The 20,530-nt window shown below is 35.8% G+C and overlaps 1 long non-coding RNA gene across 2 annotated transcripts in view; it reads left to right on the forward strand.

Moving 5' to 3' along the window:
- The window catches only part of LOC147572038 (uncharacterized), a 169,100-nt gene that overhangs the window by 19,264 nt on the left and 129,306 nt on the right, over positions 1 to 20,530 (forward strand). The gene's annotated exons all lie outside the window — the stretch shown is intronic.

Here is a 20,530-nt window from a genome sequence, read left to right on the forward strand (position 1 = left end):
TATTTTTTCAGAATATTATGTATATATATTATTTATATAATATTCTGAAAAAATATATATGTATATACATGTATATGTATATATATTCTGAAGACAATTCCAAAATCAATTAAAATAATAGCTGAATCTGCTTCTTCTCATTCTATTTTGTACATCTAGGATATAAATTAAGAACATTAAAAAAGTTTTAATGGGGATGCCTGGGTGGCTCAGTCAGTTAAGTATCTGACTGGATTTCAGCTCAGGTCATGATCTCATGGTTTTGTGAGTTGGAGTCCCACAGTGGGCTCTGTGCACTGACCTCGAGGAGCCTGCTTGGAATTCTGACCTTCACTCTCTGCTCCTGCCCCACTCACGTTCTTTCTCTCTCTCTTAAAATAAATAAACTTTTAAAAAGTTTTAATGAACCACTATAAAAATAAATTGAGTTAGCACTTATTAGCATTTTTTTGAGCTTTACTTATAGCCTAATTTTAGATAGATATAGATATTGACATAGATAGATATAGATATAGATATAGATATAGATATATAGATAAGTGGTGTTTAAAGGTTAGCATATATACAAAACATTTCATTTAGGCACTTAGTCTTTAGTATTGGCAAAGAATGGAGTTTCTTGGTATGAAAAGCATGTTTATTGTAGATAGCTGAGAAGCAAATTACAGAGAAGCTTTATTTGAATAAAAAATTTGTTTTTTGTATTTAAAAAATTTTCACTAGGAAAAAGTTGTATTAACAGAGATCTTAATTGACAAGTTACTAGCTCCCGAGTTACTAAATTATTGAAGTGGAAACACAGATTTCAGAAAAGGTGAGGAGGAGGGTCATTGTTTTTTCTAGAAATATGAAGAAATATTTTATTTGTATCCTGTAAAACGTAGATATTTCATATCAGAATTTCATCTTGTAGATTTGACCTTTTTTGAGCAGTTTATAAGAGCAGGGGTGCTTATTTTTATATATTTGACAGTTTTTACATATTTAGCAAAGGTTTAGTTAAGCCAGTCCATGGATCTTCGTACTTTTTCTATCTCTCATTTTTATGTTGTATATGTAAGAAGGATTGGCTACATTGATCATAAACCTTGCATTAATTATTTATTATTCATTTTTTAAAAAACACACTTTGTTTCTCCTTTTATAACTGGTTTCATCCTGCTCATAACCACTATTTATGCCCTGAGGAGAATGCAAACAACAGCAAACAAATAAACAACAACCAAGCTAGAAAACATCAAAGCCTAAGTTTTGCATTGAAAATAACTATTTCTTCTAGACTTAAAGCATCTCTTTCAGGTATCATTATCTCAGCCAATCATGAATTTCTGCTTGGGCATTTATTGATTCTTACCTTCAATCTTCTCCTTCCCATTGGTCTGACAACTGTTGAAATATCATCTTGGTATAAGGAAGAGATGTCTAGTTCTTATGCTGATTTATTCTGTGGTTATTCTTAACTAGTTTGACCTCTGAAATTTTTTCCCCTAAAATATGACTAGATCCACCTGATCTTTTGGACATGAGGCTGGCACACACTGCTAATGTCCACAGTCTCAGGTCCTAAGACTCCAATTTTTTCCCCACCTTCTCTTCTAAAATACAAGTTTCTTTTCACTCTTTCTGTATCTCTCCTGGGGCTCATGGTACTCCCTAGATTGCCTGGATAAGTGTTTTTCATGGTGTAAAAGTAATTGGGAATAAATTTGCTCAACACAAATCAAGGCAGTCCTACCAATTTATAATACTATTTATTTATTTGGCAAATGACTAGTTACAAATTACTCTTTCATCAATCAGAGAGCAAGACAGACTAATGGATTTTGATGTAATAGTGTATGGTTAAGAAACTACCACTTGTAGAGTGTTGGCATAGTACCATAGAAAGATATTTGATAAAAAAAAAGAAAGATATTTGCAATTATCTAAAAAAAAGTAATTTACATGCTTCTGTCATTTCTATACAAATGTCTGGATATGGCTGCATGTTCTTTTTTTTTTAATTTTTTAAATGTTTACTTATTTTTGAGAGAGAGACAGAGACAGAGCACGAGCTGGGGAGGGGCAGAGAGAAAGGGAGACACAGAATCCAAAGCAGGCTTCAGGCTCTGAGCTGTCAGCACAGAGCCTGATGCTGGGCTGGAACCCACAAACCCCAAGAGTGTGACCCGAGCTGAAGTCTGAGGCTTAACCTAATGAGTGATCCAGGTGCCCACTGGCTGGATATTCTTTAGTGACATTAACATATCATAAAACATATGTTACTGACTGAAGAAGCAGATATGGGAAACCAGCTGTCTTCTATCATGCCAGAAATTAAGGAAATCTAGAACACTGTAAATCAAAGCCATTCTTATTATGTTGTGAAATTTATTGGTGTTTCATGTTAACAATAAAATTTTCTGTTTGAACTTCTAGTATATAGTAAGTAGTAGATTTTGAATTTTTTATGTTTATGTATTGATTATTTAAAAATTTTTTTTTAACATTTATTTATTTTTGAGAGACAGAGACAGAGCATGAGCAGGGGAGGGGCAGAGAAAGAGAGAAGGAGACACAGAATCTGAAGCACGCTGCAGGCTCTGAGCAAGCTGTCAGCACAGAGCCTGATGTGGGGCTCGATCCCACAAACTGTGAGATCACCACCTGAGCCGAAGTCAGATGCTCAACCGACTGAGCCACCCAGGCACCCCGATTGATTTCTGCATTTAGAGAGAGAGAGTGCCAGCACTCACATGCAAGCTGGGAAGGAGCAGAGAGAGAGAGGAAGAGGGAGAATCCCAAGCAGGCAGCACTCTGCCAGCACAGAGCCCAACATGGGCCCCAACTCTTGAAACATTGAAATCGTGACCTGACCCGAAACCAAGAGTCCAACGCTTAACCTAATGAGCCACCGAGGCACCCCTATGAATTTTTAGATTGAGCACTATTATGGGCTGAATTGTGTTTCCTCCCACTCCCCCCCAATTTGTACTTTGGAGTCCTGAAACACAGTACCTCAGAATGTGACTATATTTGGAGAGTTTTAACAGGGTAGTTAAAATAAAATAAGATTATCAAGGTGAGGCCTAATCCATTGTGACTAGTGTTTTTATGATAAAATGAGATTAGGACAGATCTATGCACAAAGGAAAGACCTTGTGAATACAGAGGGAGAAGATGTCTATCTACAAGCCAAAGAGAGAGGTCTGGAAGAAATCAACTCTGCTGACATCTTGATCTCAGATTTTAGCCTCCAAAATTGTGAGAAGTACAAACCTAATTAGACTAGTTATCCCATGTATTCTTCAGACTTGAACCCAAGTATTGTTTCTTGTAGGAATATTTTTCCCTAATCCCAGTTAATCTATATGCTTACCTTATTTGCTATGGTGTCATTTCACATTGGGCTTCATTCATTCCTCTATCATATTGTTATCTCACTGGATTGAAAGTGATAATTCACTTAATTCTATTATTCTTTACCAAAATATCCTTGATGGATGGATCTATATCTTACCTAACTTTGCATTATCAATAACTTGTACCAGACCTAACAATATAAATAATAAATACATACTGTTGTTTTTTTATAAGTACATATTTAAAAATCTTTATTTAATTTACTATTTTTTTTTAAATTTACATCCAAGTTAGTTAGCATATAGTGCAACAATGATTTCAGGAGTGAATTCCTTTAAGCCTCTTACCCATTTTGCCCATACCCCCTCCCATAACCCCTCCACTAGTCCTCTGTTTATTCTCTATATTTAAGAGTCTCCCATGTTTCTGTCCCCCTCCCTGTTTTTATATTAATTTTGCATCCCTTCCCTTGTTTTTATCTGTTTTTTCTCTTAAAGTCCTTGTATGAGTGGTCATATGATATTTGTCTATCTCTGACTGACTAATTTCATTTAGCATAATACCTTCTAGTTCTATCTATATAGTTGTGAATGGCAAGATTTCTTTCTTTTTGATTGTTGAGTAATACTCCATTGTATATATACACCACAGCTTCTTATTCCATTCATCCATCGGTGGACATTTGGGCTCTTTCCATACTTTGGCTATTGTTGATAGTGCTGCTATAACATGGGGGTGCATGTGTCCCTTCGAAACAGCACACATGTATCCCGTGGATAAATGCCTAGTAGTGCAATTGCTGGGTCGTAGGGTAGTTCTATTTTTAGTTTTTTGAGGAACCTCTCCATGTTGTTTTCTAGAGAGGCTGCACCAGCTTGCATTCCCACCAGCAGTGCAAAAGAGATCCTCTCTCTCCGCATCCTCGCCAACATCTGTTGTTGCCTGTGTTGTAACAATGTTAGCCATTCTGACAGGTGTAAGGTGGTATCTCATTGTGGTTTTGATTTGTATTTCCCTGCTGATGAGTTATGTTGAGCTTTTTTTCATGTGTTGGTTAGCCATCTGGATGTCTTCTTTGGAGAAGTGTCTATTCATGTCTTTTGCCCATTTCTTCACTGGATTATTTGTTTTTTGGGTGTTGAGTTTGATAAGTTCTTTATCAATTTTGGATACTAACCCTTTATCTGATATGTCATTTGGAAATGTCTTCCCCCATTCTGTCAGTTGCCTTTTAGTTTTGCTTGTTTGTTTCCTTCGCTGGGCAGAAGCCTTTTATTTTGATGAGGTCCCAGTAGTTCATTTTTGCTTTTGTTTCCCTTGCCTCCGGAGACGTGTGGAGTAAGAAGTTGCTGCGGCCAAGATCAAAGAGGTTTTTGCCTGCTTTCTCCTCTAGGATTTTGATGACTTCCTGTCTTACGTTTAGGTCTTTCATCCATTTTGAGTTTATTTTTGTGTATGGTGTAAGAAAGTGGTCCAGGTTCATTCTTCTGCCTGTCGCTGTCCAGTTTTCCCAGCACCACTTGGTGAAGAGATTGTCTTTATTCCATTGAATATTCTTTCCTGTTTTGTCAAAGATTAGTTGACCATACATTTGTGGGTCCATTTCTGGGTTCTCTATCCTGTTCCATTGATCTGAGCGTCTGTTCTTGTGCCAGTACCATACTGTCTTGATGATTACAGGTTTGTAATACAGCTTGAGTCCAGGATTGTGATGCCTCCTGCTTTGGTTTTCTTTTTCAGGATTGCTTTGGCTATTTGGGGTCTTTGCTGGTTGCATACAAATTTTAGGGTTGTTTGTTCTAGCTCTGTGAAGAATGATGGTGTTATTTTGATAGGGATTGCATTGAATATGTAGATTGCTTTGGGTAGTATTGGCATTGTAACAATATTTGTTCTTCCTATCCAGGAGCATGGAATATTTTCCATTTTTTTGGTGTGTCTTCTTCAATTTCTTTCATAAGCTTTCCATAGTTTTCAGTGTATAGATTTTTCATCTCTTTGGTTAGATTTATTCCCAGGTATTTTATGGGTTTTGGTGTAATTGTAAATTGAATCAATTCCTTGATTTCTCTTTCTGTTGCTTCATTGTTTGTGTATAGGAATACAACTTTTCTGTGCATTGATTTTATATCCTGCAACTTTGCTGAATTTGTGGATTAGTTCTAGCAGTTTTTTGGTGTAATGTTTTGGGCTTTCCAAAGTATCATGTCATCTGTGAAGAGTGAAAGTTTGACCTCTTCCTGGCCAAAATGGATGCCTTTTATTTCTTTGTGTTGTCTGATGGTTGAGGCTAAGACTTCCAATACTATGCTGAATAACAGTGGTGAGAGGGAACATCCCTGTCTTGTTCCTGACCTTAGAGGGAAAGCTCTCAGTTTTTCCCCATTGAGGATGATATTAGCATGGGGTCTTTCATATATGGCTTTGTGATCTCCAGGTATGATCCTTCTATCCCTACTTTCTTGAGAGTTTTTATCAAGAAAGGATGTTGTATTTTGTCAAATGCTTTCTCTGCATCTATTGAGAGGATCATGTGATTCTTGTCCTTTCTTTTATTGATGTGTTGAATCACGTTAATTGTTTTGCAGATATTGAACAAGCCCTGCATCCCAGGTATAAATCCCACTTGGTCGTTGTGAATATATATTTTTTAATGTATTGTTGGATCCAGTTGGCTAATATCTTGTTGAGGATTTTTGCATCCATGTTCATCAGGGAAATTGGTCTATAGTTCTCCTTTTTAGTGGAGAACTCCTTTTAGCATCTCTGTCTGGTTTTGGGATCAAGGTAATGCTGGCTTCATAGAAAGAGTTTGGAAGTTTTCCTTCATTTCTATTTTTTGGAACAGTTTCAAGAGAATAGGTGCTAACTCTTCCTTAAATATTTGGTAGAATTGCCCTGGAAAGCCACCTGGCCCTGGACTCTTGTTTTTTGGCAGATTTTTGATTACTAATTTGATTTCCTTACTGGTTATGGGTCTGTTCACATTTTCAATTTCTTCCTGTTTCAGTTTTGGTAGTTTATATATTTCTAGGAATTTGTCCATTTCTTCCAGATTGCCCATTTTATTGGCATATAATTGATTATGATATTCTCTTATTATTGTTTTTATTTCTGTTGTGTTGGTTGTGATCTCTCCTCTTTCATTCTTGATTTTATTCATTTGGGTCCTTTCCTTTTTCTTTTTGATCAAAGTGGCTAGTGGTTTATCCCTTTTGTTAATTCTTTCAAAGAACCAGCTTCTGGTTTCATTGATCTGTTCTACTGGGGCTGTTTTTGGTTTCGATAGCATTAATTTCTGCTCTAATCTTTATTATTTCCTGTCTTCTTCTGGTTTTGGGATTTATTTGCTGTTCTTTTTCCAGGTCTTTAAGGTGTAAGGTTAGGTTGTGTATCTGAGATGTTTCTTCCTTCTTTAGGAAGGCTGGATTGCTACATACTTTCCTCTTATGACCACCTTTGCTGCGTCCCAGAGGTTTTGGGTTGTGGTGTTATCATTTTCATTGGTTTCCATATACTTTTTAATTTCCTTTAACTGCTTGGTTGGCCCATTCATTCTGTAGTAGGATGTTCTTCAGTCTCCAAGTATTTGTTACATTTCCAGTGTTTTTCTTGTGGTTGATTTCGAGTTTCATAACGTTGTGGTCTGAAAATATGCATGGTATGATCTCGATCTTACTTACTTAGGGCTGATTTGTGTCCCAATATATGGTCTATTCTGAAGAATGTTCCATGTGCACTGAAGAATGTATTCTGCTGCTTTAGGATGAAACGTTCTCAATATATCTGTGAAGTCCATCTGGTCCAATGTGTCATTCAAAGCCATTGTTTCCTTGTTGATTTTCTGTTTAGATGATCTGTCTATTACTGTAAGTGGGGGTTGAAGTCTCCTACTATTATGGTATTACTATCAATGTTTCTTTATGTTTGTGATTAATTGATTCATATAGTTGGGTGCTCCACTTTTGGTGCATAAATGTTTACAATTGTTAGGTCTTCTTGGTGAATAGATCCCCTAATTACGATATAATGCCCTTCTTCATCTCTTGTTGCAGTCTTTATTTTAATGTCTAGATTGTGTGACATAAGTATGGCTACTCCAGGTTTCTTTTGTTAACCATTCACATGATAGATGGTTCTCCATCCCCTTAATCTCAATCTGAAGGTGTCTTTAGGTCTAAAGTGGGTTTCTTGTAAACAGCATATAGATGGATCTTGTTTTTTTATCCATTCTGTTACCTTATGTCTTTTGATTGGAGCATTTCGTCCATTGACGTTCAGAGTGAGTACTGAGTTTATTGCCATTATGTTTCTTGTAGAGTTGGAGTTTCTGGTGATGTTCACTGGTCCTTTCTAATCTTTGTTGCTTTTGGTCTTTTTTTTTTGTCTTTTTTTCAAGTTCAAAATTACTTATATCCTTTAAGGGAAAATTAAAATTTGTGAATAGGATGTGCTATGTACTGGATGTTTATGTCCCTCCCCAAAATTAATATATTTAGGCCCGAATCCTCAGTGTGATGATATCTGGTGGTGGGACTTTGGGAAGTAGTTAGGTCTTGAAGTTGGAACCTTCATAAATAAGATTAGTGCCCTTCCAAAATGAGGTACAAGAGAGGTGATCTTTCTCTCTGCCATGTGAGGCTATGGTAAGAAGGTGTTCCAACATTCAGAAGTATGAGAAATAAATTGGTATTGTTTATTCTACCCAGTTTTTTTTTTTTTTTTTAAGTAGCAGCCTAAGCTTAAGACAGGTTGGAAAGACAGAATGTGAAATCCTCTCATAAGATCTGAAGACACTCTCTATGTCCAACCCTTCCAACTGGATTGACTTGCAAATTTAGTCAATCAGTGGATTACGAATGTTCAAACAGTACATTGAGCATATGAAACCTTAGGATATAGATTTTTTTCTTCATAAAGAAAGAATAAACTTACTGAATCCCAGAAGTTCTTTTCTTTTACATTAATGTGGGATTTTTTTTTTTTTTTTGGAAAACATAATCACATACATATATTGAAGTACATGATTTGAGAGCTATTTATGGTAGCGTCAACATGAATTTAAAGTTCATTTGAAGTTTTATATTATTTTGTGTTATTTCTTTCTTTTAGTTTTTTTTTACATTTATTTATTTATTTTTGAGAGACAGAGAGAGACAGAGCACAAGCGGGGAATGGGCAGAGAGAGAAGGAGACACAGAATCCAAAGCAGGCTCCAGGCTCCGAGCTGTCAGCACAGAGCTCGACACAGGGCTCGAACTCACAAACTGCGAGATCATCACCTGAGCCAAAGTCAGACACTCAACTGACTGAGCCACCCTGGCGCCCCTGTGTTATTTCTTTTTTTAAAAAATTTTTTTAACGTTTATTTATTATTGAGAGACCAAGACAGACAGGGCATGAAAATGGGAGGGGCAGAGATAGGGGGAGACACAGAATTGGAAGCAGGCTCCAGGCTCTGAGGTGTCCGTGCAGAACCTGAAGGGGGCTAGAACCCACAAACTGCGAGATCATGACCTGAACCGAAGTTGGACTCTTAATCAACTGAGCCACCCAGGCACCCCTTCGTGTTATCTTAACTTTATATTTTTACGAGCTGTCAGCAAACATGAAAGTCCCTTTGGCACAAAGAAATATAAATATATACATGTATGGACGTGCTAATAGGTCCACTGTTGCAATGTAGTGACATTTCATTATACTGTCATTCTGGAAATCCCACAGATAAGGCGTGTGATTTTGTGGCAAGCCCCAGTGTCTAGTACTTTGCTTACAAAAGAAAGAAGGTGGCTCAGAAATGTGCTATATTCCACTCTCTTTTTTCACTGGTGGACTTAAGTTTTTGTAAGAAAATTTTATAAAATTTTCTAAAACTTATCAAATATCAAAAGAGATTTTTCAAACAAAGTTAGTGGAATTGAAAGTTATCAGAACTACTTTCCAATTAAGTTTTCAGAGAATACTTAAGTGTAATATCTGTTATATGAATTGTCTAGTAGTAGTAGAATAGGTTCTAATGTTATAAACACCACAAGGATAGCTTGAATTTTGGCTCTTCATTCCTAATGAATGTTATTATATTTGAAAAGTTCTTAATTTCTGTGATCTTTAATTTTCTTGTCTGTCAAATAAAAATAATAATACCAGCCTTATAGTGTTATTTGTAGGATAAAGTAATGCATACAAAAATATCCAAGTAGTACGAAGTTTAAGAGTAGTGATAAATATAAATTGTTTTACCTTTTCTAGTGCTCATGGACAATAGAAGAGGAAGTAACAAAAATTATTTTTTAACTCCTGAACTGAAGTAAAATAAAAGCAACTTTTTTAACATAAGGAAAATAATGATATTGTCCATGAGCTCTAAGACAGTATATATAATCCATACTGAAGAGGACAAATAAATTAGAATACGGGGCGTATCATCCATAAATGAAGGTCCTGAAATCATTAAATTCTGAGAAGCTGGACATATTTCCTAAGGTGAGGGTGGGTGTAGACGTAGGGGTAGGAAATAACAAGGAATACATTTGGGTCTGTAAATGGCTTCTTTGGACCTGTATGTCTATTTATCTAAAGAGAGAATATCGTCACCTTATCTGTTTCTTTCTTATAGTCTAATCTGTTTCACAGAGGAATAATGCATTTCTTTCTGTTTGGAAGGATAGTACTCAGCCTGGTCATTGTGTTAAGTAACTTAGTTCTTAAGAGCTGTGCTGTCCTTCACCTCCACAAGTGCCAAAGAGGGAGGAGAACAGGTGAAATCTTGTAGCATCCCTTTCTCAGATTGCATGCTCTCAGTTCTATTTGCTCAGGCCTGCATTAGGGGACAGGAGTAATGATGTGATAAATAGAATAAAAGGGCCATGAATAAATGAAATAGCAAGAACAATGAGAGAAAACTTTTGTGATTGTGTGGTTATTTATAGAATGAAGACCTCTATTAGTTCTATCTGATACTTGCTCACTTAAGAGCACACAAGGGTAATTACGTATGTGACATCTTTAAAGGAGGCAAAACAGGTTTTGGACAGTGGTACAGTTATTCTTTTCTTCAAACTCGATGTCTTACTATTTATCTAGGGCTGAAACTGATGGCTATGGAGCTGTGTTTTTGAGCTGGAATACCAATATATTTTCAGTTTTACTGAATTTTATTTATATGGAGTAGGGTACTAATATCTTCCCATTTTTGGTTAAGTTGGTTCAACTATGATGCTATTTAGTAGGTATCTTCAGTATTATTACATTATAATTACTTTTAATCACATTTAAAGCTTGAATATGGACTTTACCTACATTTTTTGTATTATGTATAATTGGTTAATTAGACTTTGGGGTCTTACTTGGTTTCAGTCATGAATGTCTACTTTGTAGATTGAACAGACTCCATTGACTATTTTCTATTTTGGGTTTGTAGTTAAATTTAAAATAGTGTTAAATTGATGGTTACATTTGACTTTCTTTTACACTATTTTGAAATAAATTATTTAATTTTTGAATTCTGGGATTTTGAACATTTATTGTAATTTGTAATATAATTTCTATGAACTACTTGAATAAAAATGGCAAGAAAAGCAAACCAAAACCAAAACCAAGCCAAACAAAGAGGATATGGGGCACAGATCACTATATCACTTTGAATTGAAAGGAATTCATTCTAACTCTATTAATCGAGTGCCTGGGTGGCTTAGTTGTTTAAGCAACTGGTTCTTGGTTTCAGCTCAGGTCATGGTCTCACCGTGGTGAGACTGAGCCCCATGTTGGGCTCCTCCCCAGCTCATGTGCATGCTCTTTCTTTCTCTCAAAATGAAAGGACATTAAAAAAATTTTCTAACTCTATTAAGAGATTTCTTTATGTTTATTCCCATCAATACAAATAAAATCTTTGTTATCTTTCAAATATTTTTATTGTCTATATATCTTTTTCATGGACATTTGGATCTATCTTTTCATGATCTACTGTAAAGTTTTTATTTCTTAAAAGTATAAGAATATAAAAAGTGAGAGACATTAAGCTTTTAGAAATAAGTTTCACAGGGACACCTGGGAAGCTCAGTCCATTAAGCATCTGACTTCAGCTCATGTCATGATCTCCTGATTTGTGAGTTCGAGCCCCGCATACATTTTCTGCTGTTAGCACGGAGCCTGCTTCATATCCTCTCTCTGGATCAGTCCTCCCCTTTCTCTGATTCCCCCCCTCTCTGCCCCTTCCCTGTTTGTGTGCACTCTCTCTGTCTCTCTCAAAAATAAATAAGCATTTTTTCAAAAAAAGAAGTTCACAAAGTTGGTGTATATCTTGAATTTTTGTTTGTTTTCGTTTATGTCTAAAGCTGTAACATCCAAACTCATATTGTCATGTGTTTGAATGACTGATCATTAGGTCATGTTAGCAGTGGCAACCTGTTAAAGCAGGTACTATAATTTACCACCAGGCTGTAGTCCAAAGATCGTGGCTCTAAGTCCTAACCAAATTCTTTATTTTGGGTGATGTGGGGAAGGCTATATTTTATTCTCAACTATCTCATTTCCAAATGTAGATAATAATGATGTGTGGTCTATATCACATGTTAGATGTGAAAAAATTGTGCACAAGCATTTTGCAAACTTTAAAGCTCTGTGTAGATACTAGTATTTTTAGCAATGGTTTGGCTAAATATCTTCTGTACACTGAACATCATTATTGTTGAGAAAGCTGGTATCTAAATAAGAACTAGCCAATAGTCTGAACAAAGACTCATTATCAGAAATGATTTTTTTTTTTCCATTTTGAATCCACATGCAGCCAAAAATGTACCAAAAGCCTAAACATATAACAGGAGCTTCAACATATAATGGGATCACTTTTTTTTTTTTTTTTTAATCACAGTTGAAGTTTCACTCTCTTTTCTAGGTTTCTTAGCTGATTCATCAAAAACATACTCATACAATCATTAATCTACTCATCTTAAATTACATACCAATCAAAATATCTAGTCTATTAACATTATCTATATCTCTATAAATAAGTCAAGATTTCTTTTGTGGTTGTTGTTGTTATAATAGTGACTAGTCAATCTTCACTATGACAGAGAATGCTTCTTGACCCAATGTATCTCACTAGGTAGAAATAAATCTCCAATATCTCCCAAGATGCTGTGGGTGTGTAGGAAGTAATATTTGTGAAATAAGTTTAGATAGACTCTTGTGATAAAAAGCATTTTCTAAATATTAGAAGGATAATGAAAGTACAAGAAGTTACACTTCATTTCAAAACAATAGAACATTTCTTCAGTTAGGTAACTGTTTAGATATTTTGGCAAGCAGAAGGGAATATAGGAACAAAAGCCATTTTTTTTAATGTTTACTCATTTTTGAGAGACAGAGAGAGACAGAGCATGAGCTGAGGATGGGGAGAGAGAGAGAGAGAGAGAGAGAGAGAATCCAAAGCAGGCTTCAGGCTCTGAGCTGTCAGCAGGTTTTGAGCCCACGGACTACGAGATCATGACCTGAGCCGAAGTTGGATGCTTAACTGACTGAGCCACCCAGGCACCCTGGAACATAAACCATCTTAAATCAAAGTTTCACTTAAGCATAAGTTATATTTGAATCCTCATTACTGTCAATGAGTTTAATGAACACAAATACCAAACTGAGATAGGATGCATAATGACGAACTTATTTTATAATTTGTGATACTGGCTTATACATACAGGAGAATATTAAAAAGTCATGAAACAAAACCTTAATTATATAATTGCTAAGTTGTTTCAATTAAAAGAGTAAAACACTATATGGAATTAAAATGGTAATCATGGCCTTCTTTTGATGGGATTTTTCTTAATATTTTTACAGTCTTCATGCATATTTTAATCACATATTGTGTTTGTATGTTTGTAGTCATTCAGAGATTTACTCATTTATAGTATTTATCCATATATGCTTTTCCACCATCCACTAGTGTGAAACCTTTGTATAACACTCAAAATTGTATTGAAGCGGGGGGGGGGTTTATATTTGTTTCTTACTAATGCAGTAGAAAACAAAATCTCATGGCTTTGTATCAATTATTTCTGTATGAATTTCCAGTAGAGATATGCTTATGTTAAAGAAGATACTCTTTACTTTTATATTAGTTAGTCTAGGTCATAAGAGTTAAAAGGCTCACGTTTGCCTAAAGAATGTCAATATTAGACAATTTGATCAGATTTGCACTATTGTGCGTAATACATTTCTCAGTATGTACACTATGCTATTGGAACAAAGCTCGTGAGATATTTAGTAAATAAACAGACTGCATTAGTCAATTTCCCAATTATGTGTTTGTCTATAAAAAAAATTCTTTCTACAGGTGCTAAGCATTAGTTCTCTAGCCTGAGATTTGATTTTCTTGTCATAAAGAAAGAAATGATTACAGTTGAGAGAATGCTTCTTTATAAGCACTCTTGTAAGGAAATGAGAGGTATGAAAATGCAGGAAGGAATATGTTCTGGAAATCCCAAGTGAGTCATTTTATTATTTTTCTGAAATTCAGCCAGCATTGCAGTGATAGGCTCAGTGCTTTCCTCCCATAAATAATGTCCTATTCATGATAAGCACCATGAAGTTCTCTACATCAAGTGCTTCTTACTATATACAATAAAATGAACCCCTTTGCTTTCCATAATATTATTGTGTCACTGAAGGCAACCCTTTTTATTTTTTTTAAGTTTATTTATTTTGAGAGAGAGAGAGAGAGAGAGAGAGAGCACGCTTAAGCGGGATAGAGGCAGAGAGAGGGGAGAGAGAACCAAGGCAGGTTCCACTCAGTCAGTGTGGAGCCTGATGTGGGGCTTGAACTCAAGAACCATGAGATCATGACCTAAGCTGAAATGAAGAGTTGGACACTTAACCACCTGAGTCACCCAGGCGCCCCTGAAAGGCAAGTCTTTTTATAACCATTTTAGGTATTTTCTTCATTTGAGGTTTTTTGTTTTTTTGTTTTTTTTTTTTTTTTTTTTTTTTTTGTAAAATTTTAGCTACCATTATTGGGATTAATTTATCCCACATTGAAAGTAAGTCTTCCTGATTCTCTCACCATGTAATATAGCCAGTCAGGCCCAAAGAATTGTGGATGTTCACAACAAGAAGAAACTGGTGGGAACCTGGGGGCCAAAAATGTCTGAAGTTTGTGGAAACCCAAAGAATGAGACAATAATGTGGGTAGTATACAGAACTCTGGCCTAAAATGGGGTTGGAAGAAACTACACAAAAGCAAATGTCACCATTTCTCTATCATACATAGCATAACTATTCCCTGTGTTTACAATTGCTTTTATATTTGGAAAAAATAAATGGCAATATATACTCAGCATAATAGCTTTGTGGAATTGCATTTATGGTTGCAAACATGAGTAATGCAATTTGAGTTATAAAATGTTTTTAATGTTTCTTTCCATGCATGATTTTGTGAATGAGTTAATACAGTGGTCAAATTTTCTGGTAACTATCTTTTGAATGCCACACACACACACACACAAATGCAGTTATACTTTAATCAGATGAAAATACTAGGATTTGATAAAGTAAAATTAAATTTAAAAAAATTTAAGTTTATTCATTTATTTTGAGACAAAGAGAACCAGTGGGGGACAGGCAGAGAGTAAAAGGGACAGAGGATCCAAAGTGGGCTCTGTGCTGACAGCAGTGAGGCTGATGAGGGACTCAAACACGTGAACCATGAAATCATGACCTGAGCCGAAGTCTAACACTTAACCACCTGAGCCACCCAGATGCCCCAGTAAAATTAAATTTTCAAATGATTGTGTGTCTTGAAATTTTCATATAAAAATCCTTCCTTTAATAAACAGATTTTTCAGCTACCTTAAATCTTGCATATTCAATTTAGACTGTTGAGTCCTCATGAAAAAAATGTAACTTCTGACAAAGCAGAATTGGGACCAAAATACTTCGACCAGAAGTGTTATTTTTTTTTAGGTTTTTTTTTTTTTTTTTTTTTTTTGAGAGAGAAAGAGAGAGTGCTAGTTCTAGGTTAGGCGGGGGTGGGGTGGGGGGGTGGGCAGAGAGAAACTGAGAGAGAGAATCCCAAGCAGGCTCAGCACTGTTAGCACAGAGCCTGATGTGGGGCTGGATCTTACTGACTGTGGGATTTGACCTGGGCTGAAATCAAGAGTCCAACATTTAACTGACTGAGCCACCAAGCACCCCTAGAAATATTTTTAAACACCTTTGTAAACTACTTTTCTCTCCCTCTCCACCTGTTTCTTCCTCCCAACTCAGTCATTTGATATATAGTATTGCTTAAGTATCTAAGATAATTGGCAGTGTTTCAACCACAGTGCCAGTGGAGATGATGGTCAAATGTTGCAGATCTTGATGAATAATAGAGATTTTTATTTCTTTCACTTTCAGAAATAAGTGTAGATAAGATTGTAGAGGCATTAGATAACTAAAAAAGAAACCTAACAGAAATTGATATTCAGCCAATGCAGTGTACAATGATATATGGACTTAGGTAGATTTAAATAAAGGATTCTAGGGGCACTTGGGTGGCTCAGTTGGTTAAGCGGCTGACTTTGACGCAGGTCATGATCTCATGGTTCATGAGTTTGAGCCCCAGATCCGGCTGTCCTCTCTGCACAGAGCCTGCTACGGATTCTGTCTCCCTCTCTCTCTGCAACTTCCCTGATTGTGGTCTCAATCTCTCTCAAAAATAAATAAACATTAAAAAAATAAAGAATTCTAATTAACATTTGTTTTTTTTCTTTAAATATATTTTTTAGTGTTTTTCATTTTATTTTTTAGAGAGAGAGCTAGCACAAGTGAGGGAGGGGCCAAGAGAAAGGGGGGCAGGGAGAGGATCCCTGTGCTGACCTCTGAGAACCGGATGCCCTGTTGCAGGGCTCAAACTCAGGAACTGTGAGATCATGACCAGAGCCAAAGTTGGGCACTCAACCAACTGAGCCACCCAGGTGCCCCACATTTGTTTACATCTATTTGCTTGCATCTAAAAGAAGTTAGTGAGCACTTTTTACATAAGCATAACTCATACAATAAAAAATTCAACAAAATTTTTTTACTTATTTAAAAATATTTAAAAGAAATGATATTTAAATAGGTTAGATCCATACAGCTTTTACACGTGTAGAACAGAAAATGTATCGGGCTAGAGCAAGGCTAAAAATGAGTATATAGGATTGACAGTAATACATGTGACAGATGTTGAGTCTACACCAGGGCTTCATTGATGGCTAGAAAAGAGAAGGTGGACTGAGAAATTTTTAGGAAAAGGTTGGCATAACTTGGTGTTTAATTGAATGCAGAGGGTGCGAGTAATTAGGGGGCCTAACATTACTTCCAGGAGTATGACTCGGGCATTGGCAGTGTAATGGATATGCAGAGTATACAGAAAGTCTTAAGGAGAAGAGCAGTAGGGACAGATCATGATTTTAACTGAGGGATGTTGACATTTTGGGTCAGAACTTCTTGAAGGTCTAACAGATAAGAAAACACACTCTGCAAACTGCTAATCTGTTGAGATATTATTCTTAAGAATATCTTAGCAAGCTTCAGAGATCATGGGAACTTTCTTTAAGGGACAAAGCTGCATTGATACTGTTGGAGTCATGTGGGAGTGAATACTATACGATTTAAAGTCAAAATATCATTTAAATTGTTCTTTGCCATTTTCCTGCATTGTGACTTCAGCAAATTGAATCCCTGAGTCTCTGTCACCTCACAGGATTATTGTGAGGACCAAGTGAGTGAACATGTCAAAATAGTTTCTAACATGTAGCAAATGTTAAATTGTGTTAGTCCTCACTTTCTTATTGAAAGGACTCTATTTTTCTTCCAATAGTCTTGGCCATGCCTCTTCTCTCTTTGTATTACCACCACTTAAGCCATTGTGAATAGTATCTTGGCCCCCTCTACCCATTTACATAATTTATTTACTCAACAATTGTGTTTAACAAGCCCTGTAGTAAATCTAAGCTGCTTTATACACTGGGTACATGGCAGTGATGTTATTCAGTTATCTTCCATACTGATATAATAGTTATTGTTTTAAAATTCAGAATTAATTTTGTTACAGAATGGATAAAATACCTCTTCTATCTTCATAGTGCCTACACATTAAGATCTAAATTCCCTAACCAAAAGTTTGAAGACTTTCATAAAATCTTCCTCCAGTCTTCCTGACTGACCTCATCTATAGCTCACCCTCAAATCTCCAGGTATCCTTCCCAACCCCCCGGGTGTTCTCTCCTCTAGTACACACTTTACCTCACAGACCTTATCTTCTATGAATATCATTTCTTCCCTTGCTATTTTATGTTTTTTTTGTATTTAAAATATCTGAGAAAAAAATATCTGAGACTTCATCCTGGTATTAGACCATATTTGGTCTTCAAAATTTACTAGTTCTTTTTAGTGCTCCATAACTTCCACTTTTTACTGGCATGGTTATTTATTTTAGATGTATGTTCCCAGACCACTTTATGTGAGCTCTCATAGTACAATGTCGTCCCCTATGAAACTTAACAATATTGAGTTGCAGAGCTGAGCACATGCTTCCTGCTGGCAACCATCTCCCTAAGAGAATAAGAGCTGAAGGCACAGAATTTATATCAAAATCACCAATTAATTAAGATACTTTTCCTCTCCAGAGAATGTATTATGCTAATGGATGTTTCTTCATTTGGAAATAACAATGGTGGGTGCATAAACATTAGCCCCTGTCCACAATGTTTGTTTGTTCAGTTGTAGGTATCTGTAGAAGAAGTGGAGATGTTTAGTAGGCACTCGAAAATGCTTGCCTGGACCTCAAAAGATATAAGACCTGGAGTAAAAGGAGCTAGTGAAAGAAAGAGAAAAAGGAACATTTAAGAGAACCCAAAGTGTGTAGCATCATAGCAGTTGAGGGAAATTTCAAACAGAGATATGATCAGGAGTACTAAATGCTAGGTAATTGACAAGGGATTTTGAGGATCAGGAAGACCTGGGCATGACAATAGTGGGGATTATTGGAGAAAAAGAAAGTGGCATTGCAAGAGAAAGAAGGAAAACAACATGGACCTAACATTGAAGGGAAACAGGAAAAGGTGTAAGGGTAGGAGGAGGGGGCAGGCAATAGCTGTGACAGAGAATGGAAGGGACAATCAGCTGGATTTAAATTTGAGGGTGGTGGTTGTTAGGTAGACTTGAAGGCTTAGAGGTTTCCCTAAGTCACTTAAGAGATGATCCAATATACAAGTGTCATGCTCAGCAACTACTATGTAAGTGTACTGGGCTCCTTTTCTTTTTTCTTTTCTTCTTTTCTTTAATCCATTTTTATCTAATACAGAACAAAACAAAAGCCTTTATTTCTGAATTACCACAGCCTTTGCCCCTGAAAATCTCGATGCTCTGAAGAATTATGTAAGGCTTTAGTCAAACATCTGCTTTTTATTTATCTTTGTTTATTTAAGTCCCCACTTTATTATTTTATAAACAGTAGCACAGATAACGAAATTATGGATGGTTATTTTTGTTGGAGAAGAGTTAAACAGTGCTCAGAAAGAATATAAAATTTTAGCTGTCAGGAAAAGTTTCAAGTTCTCTTTTGAGAAAAGACTGGTTAATTTTCATTTACTTGCACAGAAAACCTGTTTTCTCCAATTTTTACTCATACATGATGGCAATAGAAAGAAGGTTGCTGAGGGCTTTGTGAGTATTTGATAGTGCAGATTTGGTGGAAGCAAAGTGGAGAGAACACTTCTGTGCTGAAATATATAGGGGCACTTAATACTGTAATGGGACTGTGCTTATATCTGGCAATGTTTAAAGGCTGATAGGGATACACTGGACTTTCCAGATAAAGGTAATTACACTACCATTTTAGGATTTTCAACATACATGCTTGGGGTTGTTAAGAAACAAAAATCAGCTGAGTAAATTTTAAAGATCTTATTGGCTTTATTCAATAATTCATGAATCAAGCAGCATCCAATATAGCAGAGAGAAAGGAGCTCCAAGGAACTGTACAAAATGAAAGACTTTTATAGGCAGAAGGGAATGGGAACAAGGAAGTTATACTAGACAAAAAGCAGATTGGTTATGGCAAGGTCACTTCCCTTTAGGGGATTTCAGGGGTCTATCAGGCATCATATGACCTAACTAGTGCTAATCAGGGATTTCTGGTTGACTGGTTTAAGATTCCATTTTGGGGAAAGTCAAAACTGTAATTAGGTCTTCGTTTAGTGACTTAGCATAAGCACCTCCATTTTGGTCCTGTTGTCTTGTTTTCAAGGGGGTACATTATTTTCCCAATTTCTATAGTTTCCATGAGGAAGGCTATTCTTTAATACCTGGTCACCAGCTGCATTTCTAGTACTTTCAAGGAAGTGGACAAATGACCCAATTGATGAGTTTGGAATTAGCATGTGTGGCTCAGCTATTTGCTCCAAAATTTTTCTGGGAGCTCATCCATGTCATAAGTATTTACAGGTGACACCACCATATTATCTGGCAAGCTTTCTCTTTCTGGGACTAAGTGAACACATCAGTTTAATTTTGAGGGCTCAGGATTAAAAAGACCATTGCTGCTGCACACAGGATATATTCTCAAATTTAGCTTTTTTTTTTTTTTTTTTTGTAATAAAGGTGGAATTCTGTTATTATCTACTGATAGGTTTGTCTCTGTTAATAAACTCAAAACTCAAACGGAGAAATATTTGTTGTCAGTTGAGGATTGAGAAGATCAATTAACATCCTTCACTAAACAATGTCTTGATGATAAAGCAGACATTTGATATTTAAATGTATTTATAATGATCCTCACACTGCGATTTCACAGTACTTTGCTCTGTATCTCTACTATATAATTTATCTCAATTTTAAAATGGTTAACTTATTTATTTCTTATTCACCTCTATGCCGAGTTCTTAGTTCACTGACTGGCACATAATACATGCTTAATAATTCTTTGTAGAATGCATAAATAAATGGAACTCAAAAGATCTTTAAGGAATATCAATTCCATTCTGTTTTCTATAACTTGAACTTAAAAATAACCAAAAAAATTGAAAAAATAAAAATAACCAAATGTGCAACCTGATATCTGACTAAAAATTATTACACAAAACATAACTCCCATGTGGGAGTTCTTCCATAACATTTATCATATTATAAAGGATAAAATGTCCCATATTTCATGATTGATTTGTTATTT

The sequence above is a fragment of the Puma concolor genome, chromosome F2 (assembly GCF_028749965.1).
Source record: "Puma concolor isolate L17-30 chromosome F2, mPumCon1.1.hap2, whole genome shotgun sequence".
Lineage (NCBI taxonomy): Eukaryota > Metazoa > Chordata > Mammalia > Carnivora > Felidae > Puma > Puma concolor.